The 25,549-nt window shown below is 42.1% G+C and overlaps 1 protein-coding gene across 1 annotated transcript in view; it reads left to right on the top strand.

Annotated features, from left to right (window-relative positions):
* LOC127428308 (inositol 1,4,5-trisphosphate receptor type 1-like) overlaps positions 1-25,549 on the top strand; it is a 373,744-nt gene that overhangs the window by 152,432 nt on the left and 195,763 nt on the right. The window lies entirely within an intron of this gene.

Here is a 25,549-nt window from a genome sequence, read left to right as displayed (position 1 = left end):
GGCACGAAGGCGACGCCAGAGCCCTGGGGATCCAAGCCTCATATGCAGACCTAGCGCTTGAAGGCAACGAAATGCCTCGCGTTAAGGTGAATGCTAGAACCGGACCCCAGAGGCGCCGATCACCCCGCCAGCAGGGTAAGCAACAGAACCAGGGGGGTGGTAACCAGACACACCCCCAGGGTCACGGCAGGCCTAAACAACAAAACGTTCGCTGGCCAAAAGGAAATGCGTGTTTCAAACGAAAACCCAAACAAGAAGGTGAGTGGGTAGGAAAGGTTTCAAATCTCCTCAGAGAACAAGATTTGAGAGAGGAAATGGAGGATATTAGGAGACGCTTGACTGAGTTAGTAACTAAGCTTGACGTGCTCCGTTGTTCACCAGGTCCGTCGATCTCCTCAAAGGAACACGGCACTGAAACCCCGTTAGTATGACTAGACGATGTACCCCCTCCCGTTAACGCCAAAGTTTACTTTGTAGGTCGGGAAAAGGGGAACAGTGTCCAAGTTGCTCCCCAAAACAGTCACTCCTAACATGCCACACCCTCCTTTTCTGATCTTCTTGGGCGATCTGTACCGTAAGGGCAATGCCTGACACATGGGTCATTCCGCTCCCACGCACTACTCGACACCGGTTCCGAAATAGTCTAATGGGTTCCAACACCTTCGCAGAGGTGGCTAGAGCAAAGCTCTCCCTTGGCAAACCGTTATAGACAGAGACCTGCAACGTAAGCGTCACAAGCTACACGCAAGATAGGTCGTCTATCACAAAACGGGCCTGGATTGACACCTTTCAAAGGATGATGCTAACAGACCCTGTTTACATATGTCCCATTAACACGGAACCACTGTTAGTTGGCCAGGACCTACTGAACCGATTGGCTCCGCTCATTGACTGCCGTCGTGGACACGTGGGCTCATGTTGACATACCGAGACCACTTGGTCCAGAAAACAGTTCGCCAGCTTCAGATACACATGTCGCCATCATCCAAAAATCCAGCAGAGATGACGACTCCAATAAGAACAATTACAGGGCCTGAATAAAACCCTTCAGGGTACTATAGTCACTGTAAATTTGCAATCCGTTCTTATCAGTAACACTTTGCACACTTTAGGGACTTTGTCAGAGAAAACAACTTATGCGTGTATCGTTAGAGATCTAATGCAGGACCTCCTCAGGGAAATTAGCTCCTCAGTCAACAGTCTGAGTGGTGGAAGGATTCCAGCTTACCTGGTCTCCCTAGACCTTGTCGAACAAATCCTTAGATCTGCTACTATCTCCGTTGTGCAACCTTCACAGATACACATGGCATATAGTTTTGGCATTGAAATTCCAATCCATGTAAATCCTCAGAACCTCAAAATAGGATTTATCCTCAATCTACCATCATAGGCAGGATATATATAGACTAAAATCTGTATTTAGTGTTGGTTTTCAGAGAGGTAATGCACACATTCACCTCAAAACACCACCAACACTCGCCTACCATGATGAGGACCCCTTGCTCTACCTTATCTCTAACCTAAACATTTGTACCAAGACAAAGTACATTCATTGGGTTTGTCGAAACGCAACCCTTTTGTTAGAGAGGTGACTAACTACCTCTGCGGCCAAAGAGCCGAATTCCATGAACAAGTGTCATGATAGCATGTCCATCAAAGATGAAGGAACAGAGACAAAGGTAGAGCGAGCAGGCAGTCGCTGGCTCGTTAACACCAGCCACCGAAGTCATACGACTGCCATGATACAGCCACTAAGCTAAGGCCACTAAACTAAGGCTACCAAACCAAACGGTGTTCTTAATGGTTCCCCAAAGAGCCATCGTGCACACTGATGATATTGTCCTCCATCATCTCAATGTCAACAAACATGACGCAGAAATTGAGATCATGGACGCATTTAGAGGTCACAGCCTCACCGTTGATGACACCCTTCAACAGCAGCTTCAGGCTGAAGGGATGGAATTAGAAGTTCAGTCTCAAACCGACTGACTTGACCACTATGTTTCATAGTCACATAAGCAGATCGTCATCTTACCAAGAACACCCTATCAGTTTGGTTGCCCTCTGGCTCCTCCTTAGTGGTTGGATCATCGCAATTATTGCACACGCCATGTACAGGTATATTCAACACCTACAGGCCAGACTGGACTCACTTCTCATACAGCCGCATTTTACACACCAGTCTGAGCCCATCACACAGGTTAACTCCATCATTTCCAAGGATAAGCCTTTTAACCTTTAACCCTCCTTTCCTCTAACATTTTGTTCCTAGAAACCAATGTCAGGTTCTACTTTGATTTTGTGTTATGACCAAAGAACAACAAAGGATTGTGTTATGGTTAATGCTGTGCCTTCCAATAACTTGAAATGTTTATGTGTGATGAATGTAGTTTTAGAATTAGCTAGAAGTTCTATGCCCAGATGTGCCTCAATCTCTGTCCAGACGATAAAACCTCTGTGAACTCTAATGAACTGTATGGACTGTGCAACCATTTCTCTTTCCTATCAGGAATACATGGATGGCGTAACCCACAGGTTACTGTGAACTGACAAGAACTGTTCGGCCCTTCAGTTGCTCTAAAGATGCTGGACAACAACCAACTCTTCAGAACAAAGGGGGGAATGTTGGGCCTCATGTATTCAGATAGAAGATAAAGGCAGGCCTAACAGTCATAAAAACATTCCTCAAGCCCCCTCCTTCTTAGTCGTAAATTTTACTGAAAAAATCACGCCAAAATCAAACAAAGGGAGTCCAAAACAGACTATAGATCCATGAAGCCTTGCTCACTAAAGGATCGAGCGCTCAACTCCTATTGGATGAGGCACACCACAGAATGTCCCTCAAACATGACATCATCAGGACTTCAAATAATTCTGAAATGCTTCCAAAGTTGCTTCCAGCGACTTAGTTCACCGAATACGGACGTAGCTTTTTGCTGCTCTCCGGTGCAGCCTCGTGGCATAAGGAAGTAATGTCCGACTTGAAACTGTAGCCATACAATCTCCATCTCGCTGGACGAGTTGAGATTACTCTGTGTTCAACCAAACACTCTAACGGATCCGAAGGAGACCGCCGAGCAATTCGCATCTTCATCCGTTGGCCTACAGAAGTGAAGAGATTAAAGATTTCTCTTCCATCTTCAATCAAGTCGACATTTCTGAGTTCTCCGCCAGCCCGCCGAGAATCAACAGCCGTACCGCCCTCTGAGAATCAACAGCCGTACCAACCGCCGACAATCAACAGCCGTACCGCCCGCTGACAGCGCGAGGAAACGACCTCTCGTCATCACACGAGCCTCAAGGAACCGGGTCAAAGTTAAAGGACGGAGGAAAACACATTCTACCTGTGTCCTCATGCGATTCAAGTAAGAGGTTACATCTGGGCAGAGATAGAATATTATAGTGTGTTATTCTTGTGTTTCAAGGATTTTGCTTGTACAGTTTACGGACCGCCATGTCCGCTAATTATTAATACTCAGGGTATTAATTATCACGAATTTGTTTTGCTGTATTGTGGTCCAACCAAATTGGACTGTTGTGCATTTTTGCCATCGCGGGTGAGACAGCAACTGAGTTCATCCATTAAAGAGTCAAATAACAAGGGACTTTTACGAGCCCCGCTCGTAAAACCGCATCTCTGAGTGATGAACACGGCTGCTTTATCTCCAGCTATCGCGAAATCAGCTTTCGGGCTGTCACTTAATCATCTCTCTCTCTCTCTCTCTCTCTCTCTCACTAACCACACTGACACACACACACACACACTGTCACACACACACCTTATGTGTTATAGGATTATTTTTATTTCCATATCTAATCATATCACTGTTTAGTTTGTAGTTGTAAGTCGGAAGTTTATTGACTGCATTATATTAATTATTAATTGATATTACTGCATAAATAAACTTTTGTTAATATTACAAAGAGAAGTGTTTTGGTTTGTTTTGCATACGCCTGTGTCATGCTGACGGGATGTCAGTGCTCGGATTCAAACCTTCATTCATTGTTTTTTTCCCGAAAATCGATATTCTTCGGATGTTGATTTTCCTAAGAAAACAATCTAATATTGAGACTGTTTTAATATTTGGTTATTAGTCCCTGATTTCAGGGTGGTGCCCCGTCAATGTTAATCCTTATTAATATTCTATTGATTTTTGATAATTGATAATTATCTTTGATTGAATTTGAATGATCAATAAGCTAGTGTTAATTTTAATTAATGTTTCATCGACGTTAACAATTAACGATTATCTTTGATAACTGTTGATTTAAAGGATTAAAAAAAGCTAACATTGATTCTCATCAATGTTCTATTGATTTGAATAATTAATAATTATCTTTGATAATTATGAATTATTGCTAATAACCAAACTTGCTCCTAAACGTAGCACACTACATTTACTGGAGTCCCATATGAGGTTTTAATGAGTTAGATTCAATTAATTAATTTAAATATTGATTAATAACTACAGAAATAATTATTAATTATTTCTGATAGTAACACTGATCTAAACAACCAGTAAAGCCCTACACACACATTTTTGCTTCACCAATAATGTCTTTGAGAGTACTAAGCAACAAGAAATATTTAAAGACTGTCCAAATATATGAAGAGACATTGAATGTCCCATAATTTCTTTTAATTAAATATTACCTTATCGTTTACGAATATCAGAGACCCCAGTTATTGAACTAATATAAATTCAACAAGAAAACGCTTAGACCTAATCATAAATGAGTCCTTTTATTCCTTTCTGCTATCAAAGCAACTGCAAGGTTTTTTTTCTCTCTTCCAAATACATGTTTTCAATGTTTATTGTGCACACCTCCCACTTTTTTACATGGCAAACTCGTAAAATCGCCCCTCTGTGACGATTTCTTCAACTCTTGTCACGTGGAGGGCAAGGCGGCGCTTGACGATGGCGTTGAACGGAGCGTTGACGCCTCAACTTAACTCATGTGAAATGCGCTTTACAATGACGAAAGAACATTATTGAAACTCCAAATTATTATTATTTGTCTATTATTGTGGTCTTTTCTGATAAAAGCCATGCTCAGCAGTTTAAATAGGCTACTGTAGGAAAATGATACCGTAGATCTGCTTTGTGTTTATAATTCTTATACTGACATCAGTAGATTTGTAGCCATGCAAGTTTTAATAAAGGATAAGGTAAGGTCGTTATTGAAACTCACTTTTATTAGACTATTATTGTTGTCTTTTTGGACGAAAAATAATGCTCAGACTGAAGAAAGACTATAGATCTGTTTTGTTCTTTTAATGCTTAAACGCTATAAAATCTCTTGGTAGATTTTGGTCATGAACGACTCAAAATGATTCACTGACTCATAGCACATAAGACGCTCATTTATCGCCACCTAGTGACATTTCCAGAAGGGGTCACTGAACTAATCAGTTAACAAAATTGAACAAATTTGTGAAACAGAAGCAAGCCTCACCAAAATACTCTTTATTTTGCAGCTAATTCTGTACAATTGTAAACTTGAATATACTTGAATCACTAAAATAGCTGGAATTGATGCTTTTAGCTTATTCTTTAAAAGAATATCCCCAGAAAACATTTTGTGGACCAGTGATTGTCTTACCTTTTTCACCCCTCATGAGTTTGAATCCCTGTAATTTGTTTTGGCATTGCAAGAACAAATCCACAAACTAGATAAAAAAGTTTGTCAAGATAAACTTTGATGTTGGCTTGAGAAAGCTTAGACTGAAAGTTTGAAGTAGTTGTAAAAGCTTGAAGTTTGAAGGTTTTAAGTTTGAAGTAGTTACAAGTTAAGTAGTATTAAAAGTTCAAAGTTTAAAAATTATAAGACCATTCAGTCTATCAGATAGATAGATAGATAGATAGATAGATCATTTGGTTGCTAGGGAGTACCAAGGTGATACTCAAAAGGCTCCTTGCTGCCCTGAGTCCAATTAACAAAACCAGATGTCGTTATGTTGTTCTGGTGCAGAGATATGTAATTTGTTACTTGGTTGCTAGGGTAACCCCATCTGGTTGCTAGAGAGTTACCAGGGTGATACCAAGAAGGCTGCTTGCTGTTCTGAGTCATACAAGCCAACAATGAAGTCTCTACGATATTCTGATCCTGAGATACCCATCTAAGCGATTTTAAATGGAAGTCAAAGGGGTTTGGTTACTAGGGTGCTCTAAATGGTTGCTCGGGCATGGCTAAGTAGTTTCCATGATAATACTTGAAGACTGATTGCTCACCCAATTCAAACAAGCCAACTCATGTCTTTGGACATTCTGATCAGGAGATATCCATCTAAGTCATTTTGAATGGCAGTCAATGGGTTTTGGTTGCTAGGGTGCACTAAAGGGTTGCTAGGTTGTATGCAGTTGCTAGGGTGTTAAAGTGATAGAGTGAAAGAAAGAATAAAAAGAGTGATGTAAAGATGGAAAAAGAAAGTGATGGCATGATAGATAGAAAGTATGAGTGGTGGAGTGATAGTAAGTAGATTGAATCCTAAAATTTCATGCCATCAGCTATTACAGGGAAAAGTTTTCACACCTTGAATGGGAGTCAATTTAAAATCAGTCTTGTTCAGAAGTCCGATACGGGAATACCGGATGTCCGATCAGATAGAAAAGATATAGCAACCCGAGTCAGAACAGTCTGGGGTTTGGTGGTTGTAGTTTTAAATCTCTAGGAGGAGATACAGTTTAAATTTTGGCTCATAATAATAATAATAATAATAAGCTTATGTAGTAGGTCAGTATGTTGACTTTCTCAAGCCAACATAACTAGATAAAGAATTTCGTCAAGACAAACTTTGATGTTGGCTTGAGAAAGCTTGGCCTGAAAGTTTGAAGTAGTTGTAAAAGCTTGAAGTTTGAAGGTTTTAAGTTTGAAGTAGATACAAGTTTAAATAGTAGTTTTAAAAGTTCAAAATTTAAAGATTATAAGACCATTCAGTCTATCAGATAGATAGTGTCTACAATGTTCTGGTACAGAGATATGTGATTTGTTACTTGTTTGCTAGGGTAACCCCACCTGGTTGCTAGGTAGTTACCAGGGTGATTCTTATCAACGCTATTTGCAATCCTGAGTGAAATAAGTCAACACGGAAGTGTCTACTATGTTCTGGTGCAGAGAGATGTGATTTGTTACTTGGTTGCTAGGGTAACCCCATCTGGTTGCTAGGCAGTTAGCAAGGTGATACTTACCATGGCTCATTACCATCCTGAGTGAAATAAGTCAACCCGGAAGTCTCTACGATGTTCTGGTGAAGGGATATGTGATTTGCTACTTGGTTGCTAGGGTAACCCCATTTGGTTGCTAGGCAGTTACCAGGGTGATACTTATCAAGATTACTTGTCATCCTGAGTGAAATAAGTCAACCTGTAAGTGTTTACGATGTTCTGGTGTAGAGATATATGTTTTGTTACTTTGTTACTTGGATAAGGCCATGTCGTTGCTAGGCAGTTACCAAGGTGATACTTAACAAGCCTCCTTGCTATCCTGAGTGAAATAAGTCAACCCGGAAGTCTCTATGATTTTCTGATGCAGAGATATGTGATTTGTTACTTGGTTGCTAGGGTAACCCCATCTGGTTGCTAGGCAGTTATGGTAACTTAACATGGCTCCTTGCCATCCTGAGTGAAATAAGTCAACCCGGAAGTCTCTACGATTTTCTGGTGCAGAGATATGTGATTTGTTACTTGGTTGCTAGGGTAACCCCATCTGGTTGCTAGGCAGTAACCCCATGTGGTTGCTAGGCAGTAACCCCATGTGGTTGCTAGGCAGTTATCAAGGTGATACTTAACATGGCTTCTTGCTATTCTGAGTGAAATAAGTCAACCCGGAAGTCTCTACGGCATTCTGATCCTGAGATAACCATCTTAGTGATTTTGAATGGAAGTCAATGGTGTTTGGTTGCTAGTGTGCTCTAAATTGTTGCTAGGGCATGGCTAAGTAGTTCCCATGATGATAGTTGTAGACTGATTGCTCACCCAATTAAAACAAGCCAACTGTCATGTCTCTAGGACATTCTGATCCGAAGATATCACACTCTAAGTGAAAGCAGTAGTGTTGGTTGCTAGGGTGCTCTAAATGGTTGCCAGGGTGTGGTTAGCCAGTGAACAGAGAGATTCTATTGGCTGCTTACTAACCTGACTCATAAGAACCAATCCCCAATTTTTACGACATAATGTTCTGAAGATATCCTTCTGAGACATTTTGAATGGAAGTTAATGGGGGTGGTTGCTAGGATCCCATAAGTGGTTGTTAGGGTGTGGCTATGCCATTTCCAAGGTGATACTTAAAGAGTGATTGGTATCCCGATTGAAATGAGCCCGCCCCCATGTATCTATGTCATTCTGATTGGGAGATATGATCTGGCAACTTTCTTGCATTGACTGCCATAGTAGGAACAAAATTATCTTCCCATAGTACCCTATGGGACTTTTTGGTATGGTTTTTTGCCCCCCCTTTTTACCCCCTGGGGTACATTTTACCCCCAAACACAGGGTATGTTCTAACACGGCTTACTAGCCCGAATCAAATGAGAGCACCCACATGTGTCTAGGACATTGTGATCAGAAGATATCATACTCAGCCATTTTGAATGGAAGTCAGTGGGGATGGTTGCTAGGGTGCTCTAAATGGTTGTTAAGGTGTGGCTAAGTAGTTTTTCAAATGGATACATGAAGACTGATTGCTCATTGACGTGAAATAAGCCAACTGCCATGTCTGTAGTATGTTCTGATCCAAAGATATCCCTCTCAGCCATTTTTAATGGAAGTCAATAGGGCTGGTTGCTAGGGTGCTCTAAATTGTTGCTAGGGTGTGGCTAGCCAGTGACCAGAGAGATTCTTATTGGCTGATTACTAATCTGACTGAAAAGAGCCAATCCCCAAGTGTCTACGACAGTCTGTTCTGAATATATCCTTCTGAGCCATTTTGAATGGAAATCTATGGGGGTGGTTGCTAGGGTGCCGTAAATGGTTGCTAGGGCATGGCTACACCATTTCCAAGATGATCCTTAAAGACTGATTGGTAGCCCGATTGAAATGAGCCCGCCCCCATGTCTCTATGTCATTCTGATTGGGAGATATGGTTTGACAACTTTCTTGCATTGACTGCCATAGTAGGGAAAAAAAAAATGTTTATGGGCGAGACCCTTGCCATAGTATGCCTATGGGAAATTTTTGGGACGTTTTTTGCCCCCCAGGGGTGCACCGTACCCCCAATCCCTTAGAAAAGTCATAGCACAGGTGTCGTCAATAGGCCGGTCGATTTGACACCTAATTCATGGGTCTACTACAAACGGTGTGGGACGAGTTAGGTGCCGAAGTTTTGTACAGAATAAGTAGAATAATAATAAGTATGTGAGATTACAATAGTGATGCTTTGCTTCGAAAGCACCACTAACTAGATGAAAATGTGAGTGGTGCTTGCCGTGGCAAAATTTCTCACCACAGTGTCCCACCAACTGCTCCAAGTTGAAAGAGGCAACCCCCATGACAGTATGATGTTCTTTTGCAGAGATATTGGTGTTGTTCCATGATTGCTAGGGTAACCCATCTGGTTGCTAGGCAGTTACCAGGGTGATACTTAACATGGCTCCTTGTCATCCTGAGTGAAATATGTCAACCCGGAAGTCTCTATGATGTTCTGTTCCAGAGATATGTGATTTGTTACTTGGTTTTCTAGGGTAACCCCATCTGGTTGCTAGACAGTTACCAGGGTGATACTTATCAAGGCTACTTCCCATGCTGAGTGAAATAAGTCAACCTGGAAGTCTCTACGATGTTCTGTTGCAGAGATATGTGATTTGTTACTCGGTTACTAGGATAACCCCATCTGGTTGCTAGGCAGTTACCAGGGTGATACTTATCAAGGCTCCTTGCCATCCTGAGTGAAATAAATCAACCCGGAAGTGTCTACAATGTTCTGGTGCAGAGATATGTGATTTGTTACTTGGTTGCTAGGGTAACCCCATGTGGTTGCTAGGCAGTTACCAGAGTGATACTTAACATGGCTTCTTGCTATTCTGAGTGAAATAAGTCAACCCGGAAGTCTCTACGGCATTCTGATCCTGAGATACCCATCTTAGTGATTTTGAATGGAAGTCAATGGTGTTTGGTTGCTAGGGTGCTCTAAATGGTTGCTAGGGCATGGCTAAGTAGTTCCCATGATGATAGTTGTAGACTGATTGCTCACCCAATTAAAACAAGCCAACTGTCATGTCTCTAGGAGATTCTGATCCGAAGATATCACACTCTAAGTGAAAGCAATAGTGTTGGTTGCTAGGGTGCTCTAAATGGTTGCCAAGGCATGGCTAGCCAGTGAACAGAGAGATTCTTATTGGCTGCTTACTAACCTGACTCATAAGAGCCAATCCCCAAGTGTTTACGACATTCTGTTCTGAAAATATCCTTCTGAGACATTTTGAATGGAAGTTAAAGTGGGGTGGTTGCTAGGGTCCCATAAATGGTTGTTAGGGCGTGGCTATGCCATTTCCAAGGTGATACTTAAAGAGTGATTGGTATCCTGATTGAAATGAGCCCGCCCCCATGTATCTATGTCATTCTGATTGGGAGATATGATCTGGCAACTTTCTTGCATTGACTGCCAATCGTAGGAACAAAATTATCTTCCCATAGTACCCTATGGGACTTTTTGGTATGGTTTTTTGCCCCGCCTTTTTACTCCCTGGGGTACATTTTACCCCCAAACACAGGGTATGTTCGAACACGGCTTGCTACCACCACTAATAATAAGTATGTGAGATTACAATAATGATGCTTTGCTCCGCAAGCACCACTAATAATAATAATAATAATAATAATAAGTATGTCAGATTACAATAGTGATGCTTTGCTCCGCAAGCACCACTAATAATAATAATAATAATAATAAGTATGTGAGATTACAATAGTGATGCTTTGCTCCGCAAGCACCACTAATAATAATAATAATAATAAGTATGTGAGATTACAATAGTGATGCTTTGCTCCGCAAGCACCACTAATAAGTATATGAGATTACAATAGTGATGCTTTGCTCCGCAAGCACCACTAATAATAATAAGTATGTGAGATTACAATAGTGATGCTTTGCTCCGCAAGCACCACTAATAAATATGTGAGATTACAATAGTGATGCTTTGCTCCGCAAGCACCATTAATAATAATAATAAGTATGTGAGATTACAATAGTGATGATTTGCTCCGCAAGCACCACTAATAATAATAATAATAAGTATGTGAGATTACAATAGTGATGCTTTGCTCCACAAGCACCACTAATAATAATAATAATAAGTTTAAATAGTATTTCAGTATGTTGGCTTTCTCAAGCCAACCTAATAATAATAATTATTTTATTTGACTTTGTCAAGCCAACATAATAAGCTTAAATAGTAGATCAGTATGTTGGCTTTGACAAGCCAACATAATAAGCTTAAATAGTAGATCAGTATGTTGGCTTTGACAAGCCAACATAATAATAATAATACGTTTAAATAGAATTTCAGTATTTTGGCTTTCTCAAGCCAACCTAATAATAATAATAAGCTTAAATAGTAGATCAGTATGTTGGCTTTGTCAAGCCAACATAATAAGCTTAAATAGTAGATCAGTATGTTGGCTTTGACAAGCCAACATAATAATAATAATACGTTTAAATAGAATTTCAGTATTTTGGCTTTCTCAAGCCAACCTAATAATAATAATAAGCTTAAATAGTAGATCAGTATGTTGGCTTTGTCAAGCCAACATAATAAGCTTAAATAGTAGATCAGTATGTTGGCTTTTTCAAGCCAACATAATAATACATTTAAATAGTATAATAGTATGTTGGCTTTCTCAAGCCAATATAATAATAATAAGCTTATGTAGTATAACAGTATGTTGGCTTTTTCAAGCCAATATAATAATAATAAGCTTATGTAGTAGAACAGTATGTTGGCTTTTTCAAGCCAACATAATTTGAAAAGAAGCAAATATGTTGTTTTTTCATTACCAATTTAGCGCTCTTGCCACCTGTGACCTCACACAGCGTAGCCTACCTATGTGACTTGTTTTTTTGTTTATTGTTTTGTGTTTTTTTGCATAGCCGAATTTCAAACATTACAAGTAAACATGCTACTAAGACAGACAGAAAACATGGACAAGTTCTTGAAAAGGAAAAATATTGACGATGGTTAGCCTATGTGAGATAGTGGTGTGCCGTAGAATATTTTAGTTGTAAAAAAGTGTGCCATGGCAGAAAAAAGGTTGGGAAACACTGTCCTAAGCAACCAAATATGCCCGGTTGCTAGGGAGGGTAGAGTCACATGGGGTAACCTCCTCGTGGTCGCTATAATGTGTGGTTCTCGCTCTTGGTGATACGCTTGGTGAGTTGTTTGTGGATGCCACGGAGAATAGCGTGAAGCCTCTGCGGTAACACACTCAACAAGCCACATGATTCTCTAGTCACTGCGCCACCATGAGGACTTAGAGCGCATTGGAAATTGGGCCTTCCAAATTGGGGGAGAAAATAAAAAACAAAACAAACAAAAAATGTTTTATTTCATAGATATTAGTTATCTATGTGTCTTCCTGAAAATCAAAATGAAACATCATTGTGGACATTCATAATTTTATTTGTTAGCCATACTGAAAAACAAAACAAAACTACCTATGTTATAATTGACCAGGCTAGTCGGTAGTGATAGACTAAAATAGAGTGGTTCAAATAAAACCCTACTGATAAGCGTAATTAAATATATATGTGCTCATTATTTTGATATTATATATGATGTGATATGATATTATTTAATGTTACAGAGGAATGTGTGGAGTAGAGAAAAGCTCAAGTTCTTGATATTATCACATTTGGACTGATAACCTGGTCTACCACCAGGCTATCAGTCCAAATGTGATGGATGTGTTTGGTATGACAGTATGGCATGTATGACAGACTGTGGGTTCAAGACCTGTTTTTCTTATCTTACTGTTTGTTTGCATACACGTGTTAAGTAAAATATATCCAGCAGATTCATAAAAAAAAAAAATAAATAAATATTCTATGTGGCTGGCTGGGTTTCCATCCAAGAAGTCCTGAATGGAAATGCTTGATATGCAAATAAATTCTCAAATTTCGCTTAACATTTTATGTGCTAGGAGGATTTTGTAGAGTATCGCATGAGTTAAAATTTGCATTAAGGTGATAGAAATGCAAAACAATGACGTGTTTTGATCATTCGTGCACTTGTTATAAGTGTGTGATGGCTTGGTGTGACTGGCCCAACGAAATGACAGACCAGAGCACACAATTCTTCGAACACATCTCTTGACATTCGGAAGTGTTTAACCCAGAGCTGGTCTTCAAAGTGGGTCCTCACAATCCGCCAGAACAGTTTTAAGCACAGGCGCTCCCGAGTTCCAGGCATGAAGACATTTCAGCCCACATTATATCAGATTGTTCTGTGGTGTCTGTGAACAAACAGAATGTTTTAATAAAATACATTGTGAACGTTCATGATTTTATTTAATAGCTATACTGAAAACACAACAATGATAGACTAAAATATAGTGTTTCAGTTGAAGCCTTGCTCATAAGTGTAATGAAATATATATATGTGCTTATTATAAACTTCTTTCTAGTTTTTAATTCTAAAGTTACAGAGGATGGTGTGGACTATAGAAAAGCTTCAAAGTACTCTGTGGCTGTCAAGCCAGAGGTAGCAGGATCGAAACTCGCTTCTTTTTTTTTTGTTTGTACGTGTGAAAAAGTAAAATACAACCAGCAGACAAACGATATACAGTACCTTTATTGCATAAATACACATTTGCCCACATATAAATGGTAACATCTGATATCACTGAAGTTAATATCAACATTCAAAACAAATGCAGACATTATTTCAGCATTGCATGGTTTCTGTTTGCATTTCATTCCATTTTGCGCTGTGGCTGGTACTGACACTGTGTCTTTGGTCATTTGGTTTTTTAATGCATATAATTTATACATTTACTCTTATATTTGTCACCACGATTGTGTTTTAAAAGGTAAAACCATAGGCAGTACAGTAGCATAGGGCGGCAGCGTTCATGGTTACATGATAAAGATTATGATTCAACTTAATTACATTAATACAGAACAATAGTGTGAGGGTTCTTCACTTGTATTTTTCCAAAGATCCGGGTGAATATCTAAACATCCAAATCCCTTTAATCTTTTGAAGCATCACAGCCCCCCACATCACCTTTGTCTGTGTTCGCATGGGGGATGGTTAATAGCTACAGTTGTGCTCAAAAGTTTGCATACCCTTGGAGAATTGGTAATACACTATATTGCCAAAAGTATTCGCTCATCTGCCTTTAGACGCATATGAACTTAAGTGACATCCCATTCTTAATCCATAGGGTTTAATATGACGTCGGCCCACCCTTTGCAGCTATAACAGCTTCAACTCTTCTGGGAAGGCTTTCCACAAGGTTTAGGAGTGTGTTTATGGGAATTTTTTACCATTCTTCCAGAAGCGCATTTGTGAGGTCAGACACTGATTTTGGACGAGAAGGCCTGGCTCGCAGTCTTCGCTCTAATTCATCCCAAAGGTGCTCTGTCGGGTTGAGGTCAGGACTCTGTGCAGGCCAGTCAAGTTCTTCCACACCAAACTTGCTCATCCATGTCTTTATGGACCTTGCTTTGTGCACTGGTGCGCAGTCATGTTGGAACAGGAAGGGGCCATCCCCAAACTGTTCCCACAAAGTTGGGAGCATGGAATTGTCCAAAATCTCTTGGTATGCTGAAGCATTCAGAGTTCCTTTCACTGGAACTAAGGGGCCAAGCCCAGCTCCTGAAAAACAACCCCACACCATAATCCCCCTCCACCAAACTTCACAGTTGGCACAATGCAGTCAGACAAGTACCGTTCTCCTGGCAACCGCCAAACCCAGACTCATCCATCAGATTGCCAGATGGAGAAGCGTGATTCGTCACTCCAGAGAACGCGTCTCCACTGCTCTAGAGTCCAGTGGCGGCGTGCTTTACACCACTGCATCCGACGCTTTGCATTGCACTTGGTGATGTATGGCTTGGATGCAGCTGCTCGGCCATGGAAACCCATTCCATGAAGCTCTCTACGCACTGTTCTTGAACTAATCTGAAGGCCACATGAACTTTGGAGGTCTGTAGCGATTGACTTTGCAGAAAGTTGGCGACCTCTGCGCACTATGCGCCTCAGCATCCGCTGACCCCGCTCTGTCATTTTACGTGGCCTACCACTTCGTGGCTGAGTTGCTGTCATTCCCAATCACTTCCACTTTGTTATAATACCACTGACAGTTGACTGTGGAATATTTAGTAGCGAGGAAATTTCACGACTGGACTTGTTGCACAGGTGGCATCCTATCACAGTACCACGCTGGAATTCACTGAGCTCCTGAGAGCGGCCCATTCTTTCACAAATGTTTGTAGAAGCAGTCTGCATGCCTAGGTGCTTCATTTTATACACCTGTGGCCATGGAAGTGATTGGAACACCTGAATTCAATTATTTGGATGGGTGAGCAAATACTTTTGGCAATATAGTGTATATGTACCATTTTTAAAGAAAACATGAGTGAGCAGGCAAAACACATTTTTTTATTTCTAATGGGATTCATATTCAACTGTAGGTTATAACAGAATGGCACAATCATAAAACAAAACCTTTAGTTCTTAATACTGTGTATTGCCCCCTTTAGCATCAATGACAGTGTGCAGTCTTTTGTAATAGTTGTCTATGAGGCCCCAAATTCTTGCAGGTGGTATAGCTGCCCATTCGTCTTGGCAAAATGCCTCCAGGTCATGCAAAGTCTTTGGTCATCTTGCATGAACTGCATGTTTGAGACCTCCCCAGAGTGGCTCGATGATATTATGGTCAGGAGACTGTGATGGCCACTCCAGAACCTTCACATTTTTCTGCTGTAACCACTGGAGGGTTAACTTGGCCTTGTGCTTAGGGTCATTGTCATGCTGGAAAGTCCAAGAGCGTCCCATTTGCAGCTTTCGTGCAGAAGAATGCAAATTGTCTGCCAGTATTTTCTGATAACATGCTGCATTCATCTTGCCATCAATTTTCACAAGATTCCCTTGCCTTTAGAGCTCACACACCCCCAAAACATCAGTGAGCCGCCACCATGCTTCACATTGGGGATGGTATTCTTTTCACAATAGGCCTTGTTGACCCCTCTCCAAACATAGCGCTTATGGTTGTGACCATAAAGCTCTATTTTGGCCTTGTCACTCCAAATAACAGTGTGTCAGAAGCTTTGAGGCATGTCAAGGTGTTGTCGGGCATATTGTAACTAGGCTTTTTTGTGGCATTTGCAACTCAACCATGCAGCTCATTTTTGTTCAAGTATCGTCGTATTGTGCTCCTTGAAACAACCACACCGTCTTTTTCCAGAGCAGCCTGTATTTCTCCTGAGGTTACCTGTGGGTTTTTCTTTGTATTTTTTGAACAATTCTTCTGGCAGTTGTGGTTGAAATCTTTCTTGGTCTACCTGACCTTGGCTTGGTATCAAGAGATCCCTGAATTTTCCACTTCTTAATAAGTGATTGAACAGTACTGACTGGCATTTTCAAGGCTTTGGATATCTTTTTATATCCTTTTCCATCTTTATAAAGTTCTATTACCTTGTTACACAGGTCTTTTGACAGTTCTTTTCTGCTCCCCATGGCTCAGTATCTAGCCTGCTCAGTGCATCCACGTGAGAGCTAACAAACTCATTGACTATTTATACACAGACACTAATTGCAATTTAAAAAGTCACAGGTGTGGGAAATTAACCTTTAATTGCCATTTAAACCTGTGTGTGTGTCACCTTGTGTGTCTATAACAATGCCAAACATTCAAGGGTATGTAAACTTTTGATTAGGGCCATTTGGGTGATTTCTGTTATCATTATGATTTAAAAAGGAGCCAAACAACTATGTGATGATAAATGGCTTCATATGATCACTACCCTTTAATAAAAGGCAGTTTTTTTGCATGATCAGTCGTATTTTCAAAATCAATGCCAAAATTTCACAATTTCTGCCAGGGTATGCAAACTTTTGAGCACAATTGTATATTAAAACCATATTACTGTTGTATCACAATTGTTAATTGCATCAAATCTATGTTTTCTGCCAAAAAAAAAAAAAAAATGGTCAATACAAAGTTACTATAGTAAAACCACCTTTATATTAATTTGTGTATAATTATAAGTAGTATTAAAGAAAATATGAAGAGTGTAGACAGGAAACAGAATAGGAATTTTTTTTACTAACGCAGACTCGAACCCGGATTGGGATTGATGCTCCGGCGTTATGCCCTGAGCTACTGCAGCAATGAGTACACTCAATGCACTGTCTGTAGGTATTATTTAGACCTGAGTGCAAATAGTCACGCCAAAGAATAACATCGAGCTTTTGGGCGACATTGAATGGCAAATAATAACTACTAATAAAATACAAGACAGATAAAGAATAACAAAGCAATTTTTTTTTTTTTTTTTTGTGACAAGAACTTGTCAGGATAATATAACATATGATACAATGATGTACATATACAGTTGAATTCAAAGGTTTACATACACCTTAGCCAAATACATTTAAACTCAGTTTTTCACAAGTCCTCAAATTTAATCGTTGAAAACATTGCCTGTCTTAGGTCAGTTAGGATCAGTACTATATTTTAAGAATGTGAAATGTCAGGATAATAGTAGAGAGAATTATTTATTTTGTCTTTTATTTCTTTCATCACATTCCCAGTGGGCAAGAAGTTTACATACACTTTGTTAGTATTTGGTAGCATTGCCTTTAAATTGCACCAGTACCTCCTGCAGCAAAGCACCCCCACAACATGATGCTGCCACCCCCATGCTTCACAGTTGGGATGGTGTTCTTCAGCTTGCAAGCCTAACCCTTTTTCCTCCAAACATAAGGAGCCATGGTCATTATGGCCATAAAGTTCCATTTTGTTTCATCAGACCAGAGGAAATTTCTCCAAAAAGTGAGATCCCCTTTGTCCCCATGTGCACTTGCAAACTGTAGTCTGGCTTTTTTATGGCGGTTTTGGAGCAATGGCTTCTTCCTTGCTGAGCAGCCTTTCAGGTTATGTCGATATATGACTCGTTTTACTGTGGATATAGATACTAGTCTACCTGTTTCCTCCAGCATCTTCACAAGGTCCTTTGCTGTTGTTCTGTGATTGATTTGCACTTTTCGCACCAAACTACATTCATCTCTAGGATACAGAATGCGTCTCCTTCCTGACTTGTGGAGGTCCACAATTTTTTTTTATGAGGTCTTGGCTGATTTCTTTTGATTTTCCCATGATGTCAAGCAAAGAGGCACTGAGTTTGAAGGTAGGCCTTAAAATACATCCACAGGTACACATCCAATTGACTCCAATTAGCCAATTAGCCTATCAGAAGCTAACAATCTGTCCATAAACAATTGTTGGAAAAATTACTTGTGTCATGCACCTAAACAACTTGCCAAAACTATAGTTTGTTAATATGAAATCTGTGGTGGTTAAAAAATGAGTTTTAATGACTTCAACTTAAGTGTATGTAAACTTCTGACTTCTACTGTAAATTAATGAATTCACATTTGATAATCCTTTTTAAAAATAGAGAATATGGGCTAGCCTATTGGCACATTAAATTAAAGCACAGGCTCAGCATCTTGACAGTTTTTGGAAGTTACAATTGTTTGAATATGCTGCCTGATGATGTTCGCTTATAACGTCAGTGTATACAGTGCATCCGGAAAGTATTCACAGCGCTTCACTTTTTCCACATTTTGTTATGTTACAGCCTTATTCCAAAATGGATTAAATTCATTATTTTCCTCAAAATTCTACAAACAATACCCCATAATGACAATGTGAAAGAAGTTTGTTTGAAATCTTTGCAAATTTATAATAAATAAATAAATAAATAAATAAATAAAAATCACATGTACATAAGTATTCACAGCCTTTGCTCAATACTTTGTGAAGCACCTTTGGCACCAATTACAGCCTCAAGTCTTTTTGAGTATAATGCTACAAGCTTGGCACACATATTTTTGGGCAGTTTCTCCCATTCTTCTTTGCAGGACCTCTCAAGCTCCATCAGTTTGGATGGGGAGCGTCCTCGTGTTGGGCCAGGTGGGGAGCACTCAGGACGTATATATGAACTATGGTCATATAGTATGAATTAACTCCTTCATGAACCCAGTCGGGAAGGGAGTTTATTTATAATGTAAGTGCTTGTGACTTACAGTAAATTACAATGGCCTAATGCAGGCGGTTGTGTAAAAGATGAGGAGCTCATTCTAAAAGGGAGGAGCATAAATATATATATTTGGCCAATGGATAGCAAGCGCTCTAAACTGAGAGGACTTGTGAAGAGAGAAACATTACGTCTGTGTTGTAAAACCTTGCAAATGTGTTTTGAGAGGACCATCCTGCTGCAAAACATATGTCCTGTAAGGACACACCATTTGTCAATGCCCATGAGGAGGCCATGCTCTAGATGGGTGTGCTTTAACACCAACTGGGCAAGTCTTACCCTGCGACTCATAAGCCAGGGTAATTGCATCGACAATCCAGTGAGAAAGTCTTTGCTTGGAGACGGACATTCCTTTTGTGCATCCTGCATAGCAGAGGTGGGTAGAGTAGTCAAAAACTGTACTCAAGTAAAAGTACAGTTACTTTAAAAAAAGAATTACTCTAGTAGAAGTAAAAGTACTAACATAAATAATTACTTGAGTAAGGGTAAGAAAGTATCCAATTAAAAGAGTACTCAAGTAGTGAGTAACTCGTTACTTTCACAAATTACATAATAGACGTTTACTCCCCTATATTCTATTACATAATACACACTGAACATGTATTACAGAATTATTATTATTATTATTAATGAAAATTCTGTCATCATTCACCATCATTTTGTTCCAAACCCATATGACTTTCTTTCTTCCATGCAACACAATAAAGAGATATTAGACAGAATGTTTGCATGAGTCACTATTTACTTTCAGTGAATGTTTTTTTTTCTCCATATTTTGAAAGTGAATGGTGACTGTCAGTCCCTAACATTCTGTCTAACATATTTTGTGTTCCACATAATACAAAGCGTCACACTGGTTTGGAACAACATCAGGGTAGGGAAATTATGACAGAATATTAAATTAGGGCTGAGCTATCACTTTAAAGAGATAGTTTACACAAAAATGAAAATTCTCTCCTCATTTACTCACCCTCATGCCATCCCAGATGTGTATGACTTCCTTTTTTCTGCAGAACACAAATTAAGGATTTTAGAAGAATATTTTAGCTATGTAGGCCAAAATTCTGATGCTCCAAAAAGCACATAAAGGCAGTATAAAGGTAATCCATAAGACTTCAGTGGTTAAATCTATGTCTTCAGAAGTGATATGATGTGGGTGAGAAACAGACCAATATTTGTCATTTTTTGCTTTATATATGTCGATCCAGGACTGCCAGGTTGCCCATGGACTTGCCAATGGCCTGCACAGTGATTTTCGTGGCTTGCAGCGCTAAGTCTGTAGCTGTGTGGAGCTCTTTGAATGTCTCTGGATCGAAGCCGTGCTCATACATTTGCCTGAGGAGCATGGCTTGAAATACCTGGAGCACCGCCATTGCGTGGCGTGCTGATCCAGCTTGTCCTGTCGCTGAGTAAGCTTTTTCCACAGGTGCGGACTTTTGTCGCCACTGTTGGGCCTCATGTATTCAGATATAAGACAAAGGCAGGCCTACATACAGTAATAAAGGCTTACTGATAACAACCACGCCAAAATCAAACAAAGGGATTCCAAAACAGACTACAAATCCCATGAAACCTTGCTCACTTTACACCTATGTGTAAAATTCTGAAGGATTGAACTCTCAACTCCCATTGGATGAGGCACACAACAGAACGCGCCCTCAACCATGATGTCATCGGGAGTAGAAAAACCTCTGAGATCCTTCTGGGTGTTGCTTCCTGCGACGTTGCGTGCCATGCCTAGACATAGCTCTGCTGCTCTCAGGTGTAGCCTCTTTGCACAAGAAAGTACTGTATGACTTGGAACTGTGGCCATACAATCTTAATCTCGCTGTACGAGTTAAGATTTCTCCGTGTTCCACCGAACACGCTAACAGAGTAAACTGCATCTTCACCTGCTTGCCTGCAGAAGTGAAGAAGATTTCTCTTCCCTCTTCAACCGAGTTGAATTCACTGATTTCTCTGCCAGCCCACCGAGAATCAGCAGCCGTACCACCACCGATAGAGCGAGGAAACGGCCACCCATCATCACCCGAGCCTCTAGGAACCGAGTCGGAGTCAAACGACGGATGAACCCACATTCTACCCACATCCTCATGTGATTCAAGTAAGAGGTTTACGTCTGGGCAGAGATAGATTATTATAGTGTGTTATTCTTGTGTATCAATGTTATTGCTTGTACAGTTTATGTACCGCCGAGTCCACTCATTGCTGCTAATAATACTCAAGGTATTACTGTAACTTTCTGTTATCACAATTGAGATTCACTGTGTTGTAGTCCAACCACGTTGGACTGTTGTGTATTTCCGCCATCGCGGGTGAGACCGGCACACTGAGTTTATCCATTAAAGAACTAAAGACCACGGGATGGTTTATGAGCTGTTCACCACGTCTCTGAGTGATAAACTAACAGCTGCTTTCTCTCCCACGATCGCGAAACCAGCTTCGGTGCCGTCAATCTGTTCTCTCTCTCTCTCTCGTACTAACCGCACACACGTGACCCCTCACAAACAAACCCGCACACACATTTGGCTAGTAGATAACTTGGCGATAAAGCTCAGCTTTGTCCCCAAGTTATCATACAAGCGGAGACATGCGCTAAACAGGCAGATGCTGTTAAACAGCTTCTCTCCACCCATATTTGCGGCCATATTCTCTGGCCGGATTTTTTGCACGTCATTCCTTTCACACACGCACACTCACACACACCCATTCACACACACAATACCTTCCTTTCATGTATTATAGGCTTATTTTGTTACCATATCTAATCATGTTACTGTTTAGTTTGTTGTTGGAAGTCAGAAGTTATTAATTGATATTACTGCATCAATAAACCTTATTATACTTTAAAGAGAAGTGTTTTGGTTTGTTTTGCATACACCTGTGTCAAGGCCTGGCAGGGGATGTCAGTGCTCGGATTCAAAGCCTTCATTGTTTTACTTTTGAATGTCGATGTTCTCCAGACGTCGACCTTCCTAAGAGAACACCTTGGTTACTGATGTAACCTCTGTTCCCTGATGGAGGGAACGAGACGTTGTGTCGATGTAGTGATATTAGGGGTTCGATCTTGAGAGCCCCAATCACCTTTGCTTAAAATAGAAAAGGCCAATGAAAACTGGCGAGTGCAATTTGCATGCCATTCTCTGCCCTGGATATACGGGTATAAAAGGAGATGGCGTGCATCACTCATTCAGATTTATGCTGAGGAGCCGATAGAGAGTCCCGGCCATGTCAGCAGCTGGTTCAGCGCCGCGGCAGGAGGGACACAACATCTCGTTCCCTCCATCAGGGAACAGAGGTTACATCAGTAACCAAGACATTCCCTGTCTGTCACTCACTCGACGTTGTGTCGATGTAGTGACACTAGGGGTTCCTATAGGAAACGCAGCAGGCGCTGAACCGTGTCACGAGATATGGAAGAGTGGACACGGGCAAGCTGCTGCATGCCTCAACCACGTTGTGACCTTAAAGCGAGTTAGGTAAGGTGTCTCCCTAGTCCCGTTAAGGGGGGAGGAGGTTCTTACCCAATTAGGCTACCAGCGGTGCCTTTCTTAATTTGCTGTTAAGCAATCTCCTGCCAAGCACTTTCTAGAGTAGCACTGGGAAGTGCTCTACCCTCTCCAGGAAGGAGAGCACTATGGAGACCACATCCTGCTGGAGGGAGGTTAACATGTGGAGCATACCTCACATGGACTTACCAATGGGGAAGTTCACATATGGAATGATACCACAGGAGGACATTGGCCGAGGCAGAGAAAGCTCTGATGAGGGGAAACACAGGGTTCACCTAAGGGGAATACGAACAGTGGAAACTCATCATACGGGATTACCAAGAGGGAATCACCACGCATGGAGCACTGAGCCCAAGCACACAGGCTCACCTGAAAAAGGGGAATACCACAAGTACTGGGCCTGGTGGCGTTACTCCTCCGCCGAGTTCGTCACCGAACAGTGCTTAAGAATTCAAGAGGCATCCGGAGTTCACCGGGTACGGGGAACTGTTGTGGACAAAAAGGCGCACATTATCACCTTTGAAAAGGGGGAAAGGTGCAATGCAAGTGGTACACCCAACCGGCCGCCCGGTCTACCTGCTGTTACCGCGTAACACTCGGGTCGAAACCGGGTCTGTGCGTAGGTTATAAAACCTTGCAAAGGTATTGGGTGTAGCCCAACCCACAGCTCTGCATATGTCTGCTAGAGAGACCCCCCTTGCCAGTGCCCAGGAGGACGCAACACCTCTTGTGGAGTGTACCCGGACTCCCAAGGGGCATGGCAAGTCCTGAGACTGGTATGCGAGGAAAATGGCATCCACAATCCAATGGGCTAATCTCTGCTTGGAGACAGCTTTCCCCTTCTGCTGTCCTCCAAAACAGACAAAGAGCTGCTCCGAGCATATAAAGCTCTGCGTGCGGTCCAGATAGATGTGCAGGGTGTGAACTGGGCACAGCAATGACAAGGCTGGGTCTTCCTCCTCTGAAGGGAGCACTTGCAGTTTCACCACCTGGACCCGAAAAGGAATGGTGGGAACTTTGGGCACGTAACCGGGCCGGGGTCTCAAGATCATGTGAGAGTGTGTCGGCCCGAACTCCAGGCATTCGCTGGTAATGGAGAGCGCCTACAGGTCCCCCACCCTCTTAATGGAAGTGAGTGCCACCAAGAAGGCCATCTTCAGGGACAGAGAGCTGAGCTCAGCCTGCTCCAGGGGCTCAATGGGGGCTCTCTGTAGGGCAGGTAGGACCACAGAGAGATCCCAAGAGGGTATCAGGCACAGTCTAGGAGGATTCAACCTCCTCGCACCTTTGAGGAACCTGTTGATCATTTTGTGCTGTCATGAGGGTCTCCCTTCCAGTGTATCATGGTGAGCTGCTATGGCAGCCACGTACACTTTTAGGGTAGAGGGCAACAGCCGTCTCTCCAGCCCTTCCTGAAGGAAAGACAGCACAGACCCGACGGCACACCTCTGTGGGTCTTCCCCACAGGAAGAACACCAGTTAGCGAAAAGACGCCACTTCAAGGCATACAGCCACCTCGTAGAGGGGACCCTGGCCTGAGTGATCGTGTCTACCACCGTTGGTGGAAGACCTGCTAGGTCACTGAGTGAGAAGGTCCTGCCTCAGTGGAATGCGCCAGGGAGGTGCTACTGTCAGGAGCACCAGATCCGAGAACCAAGTCCGGTTGGGCCAGTACGTCACAATGAACAGGACTTGCTGCTCTTCCTCCCTGACTTTGCACAGAGTCTGTGCAGTGAGGCTCACAGGAGGAAACGCATACTTGTGTAGCCAGCTGTGCGCCAAGGCATCCATGCTGAGGGGGGCCTCAGAGAGGGAGTACCACAGGGGACAGTGTGAGGAGTCTTGGGAGGCGAACAGGTCTACCTGTGCCTCCCCGAATCTCTCCCAAATCAGCTGGACTACATGGGGGTGGAGTCTCCACTCCCCACGGAGCATTACCTGCCGTGAGAGCGCGTCCGCTGCACGGTTGAGGACGCCTGGAAGGTGAGTGGCTCGCAGAGACTTCAAGGTCTGCTGACTCCAAAGGAGGAGGCGGCGGGCGAGTTGTGACATGTGACACGAGCGTACGCCGCCTTGGCGGTTTATGTACACTATGGTCGCTGTGTTGTCAGTTCGGACCAACACATGCTTGCCCTGAATCAATGGCTGAAGCCTCCTCAGGGCCAGCAATACCGCCAGCAACTCTAAGCAGTTGATGTGCCATTGGACACAGCTTGCCCGTTGCACACGGCCCCCCAGCCTGAGTTCAAGGTGTCTGTCGTAACCACGACGCACCTTGAGACCTGCTCTAGGGGAACACCTGCCCGTAGAAATGCCAGGTCCGACCAAGGGCTGAAAGTCTGATGGCACTGTGGCATGATGGTCGCACGCCGGGTGCGGTGGTGCCATGCCCACCTCGGGACTCGGGTCTGTAGCCAGTGCTAAAGCGGTCTCATATGCATCAACCTGAGGGGGAGAACCACCGCCGAGGATGCCGTATGCCCCAGGAGCCTCTGAAATTGTTTCACTGGCACCGCTACCTTCTGCCTGAAGGTCTTCAGTTCGGGGTTCGGACGTAAGACGTGCTTTGAGAGTGACAGTCCAACTCCATACCGAGAAAAGAGATGCTCTGCAAAGGGGAGAGCTTGCACTTCTCCCAGTTCACCTGAAGCACAAGTCGGTCGAGGTGTTGAAGCACAAGGTCCCTGTGCGCACAATAGATCTTGCAAGTGAGCTAGGATTAGCCTGTCGTGGAGATTATTGAGAATGCGTATGCCCTGCTCCCTCAGCGGGGCCAC

The sequence above is a fragment of the Myxocyprinus asiaticus genome, chromosome 37, assembly GCF_019703515.2.
Source record: "Myxocyprinus asiaticus isolate MX2 ecotype Aquarium Trade chromosome 37, UBuf_Myxa_2, whole genome shotgun sequence".
NCBI classification, from domain to species: domain Eukaryota; kingdom Metazoa; phylum Chordata; class Actinopteri; order Cypriniformes; family Catostomidae; genus Myxocyprinus; species Myxocyprinus asiaticus.
Note: the sequence above shows the minus strand (reverse complement) of the source record. Positions and strands in the feature narration are given on the sequence as shown.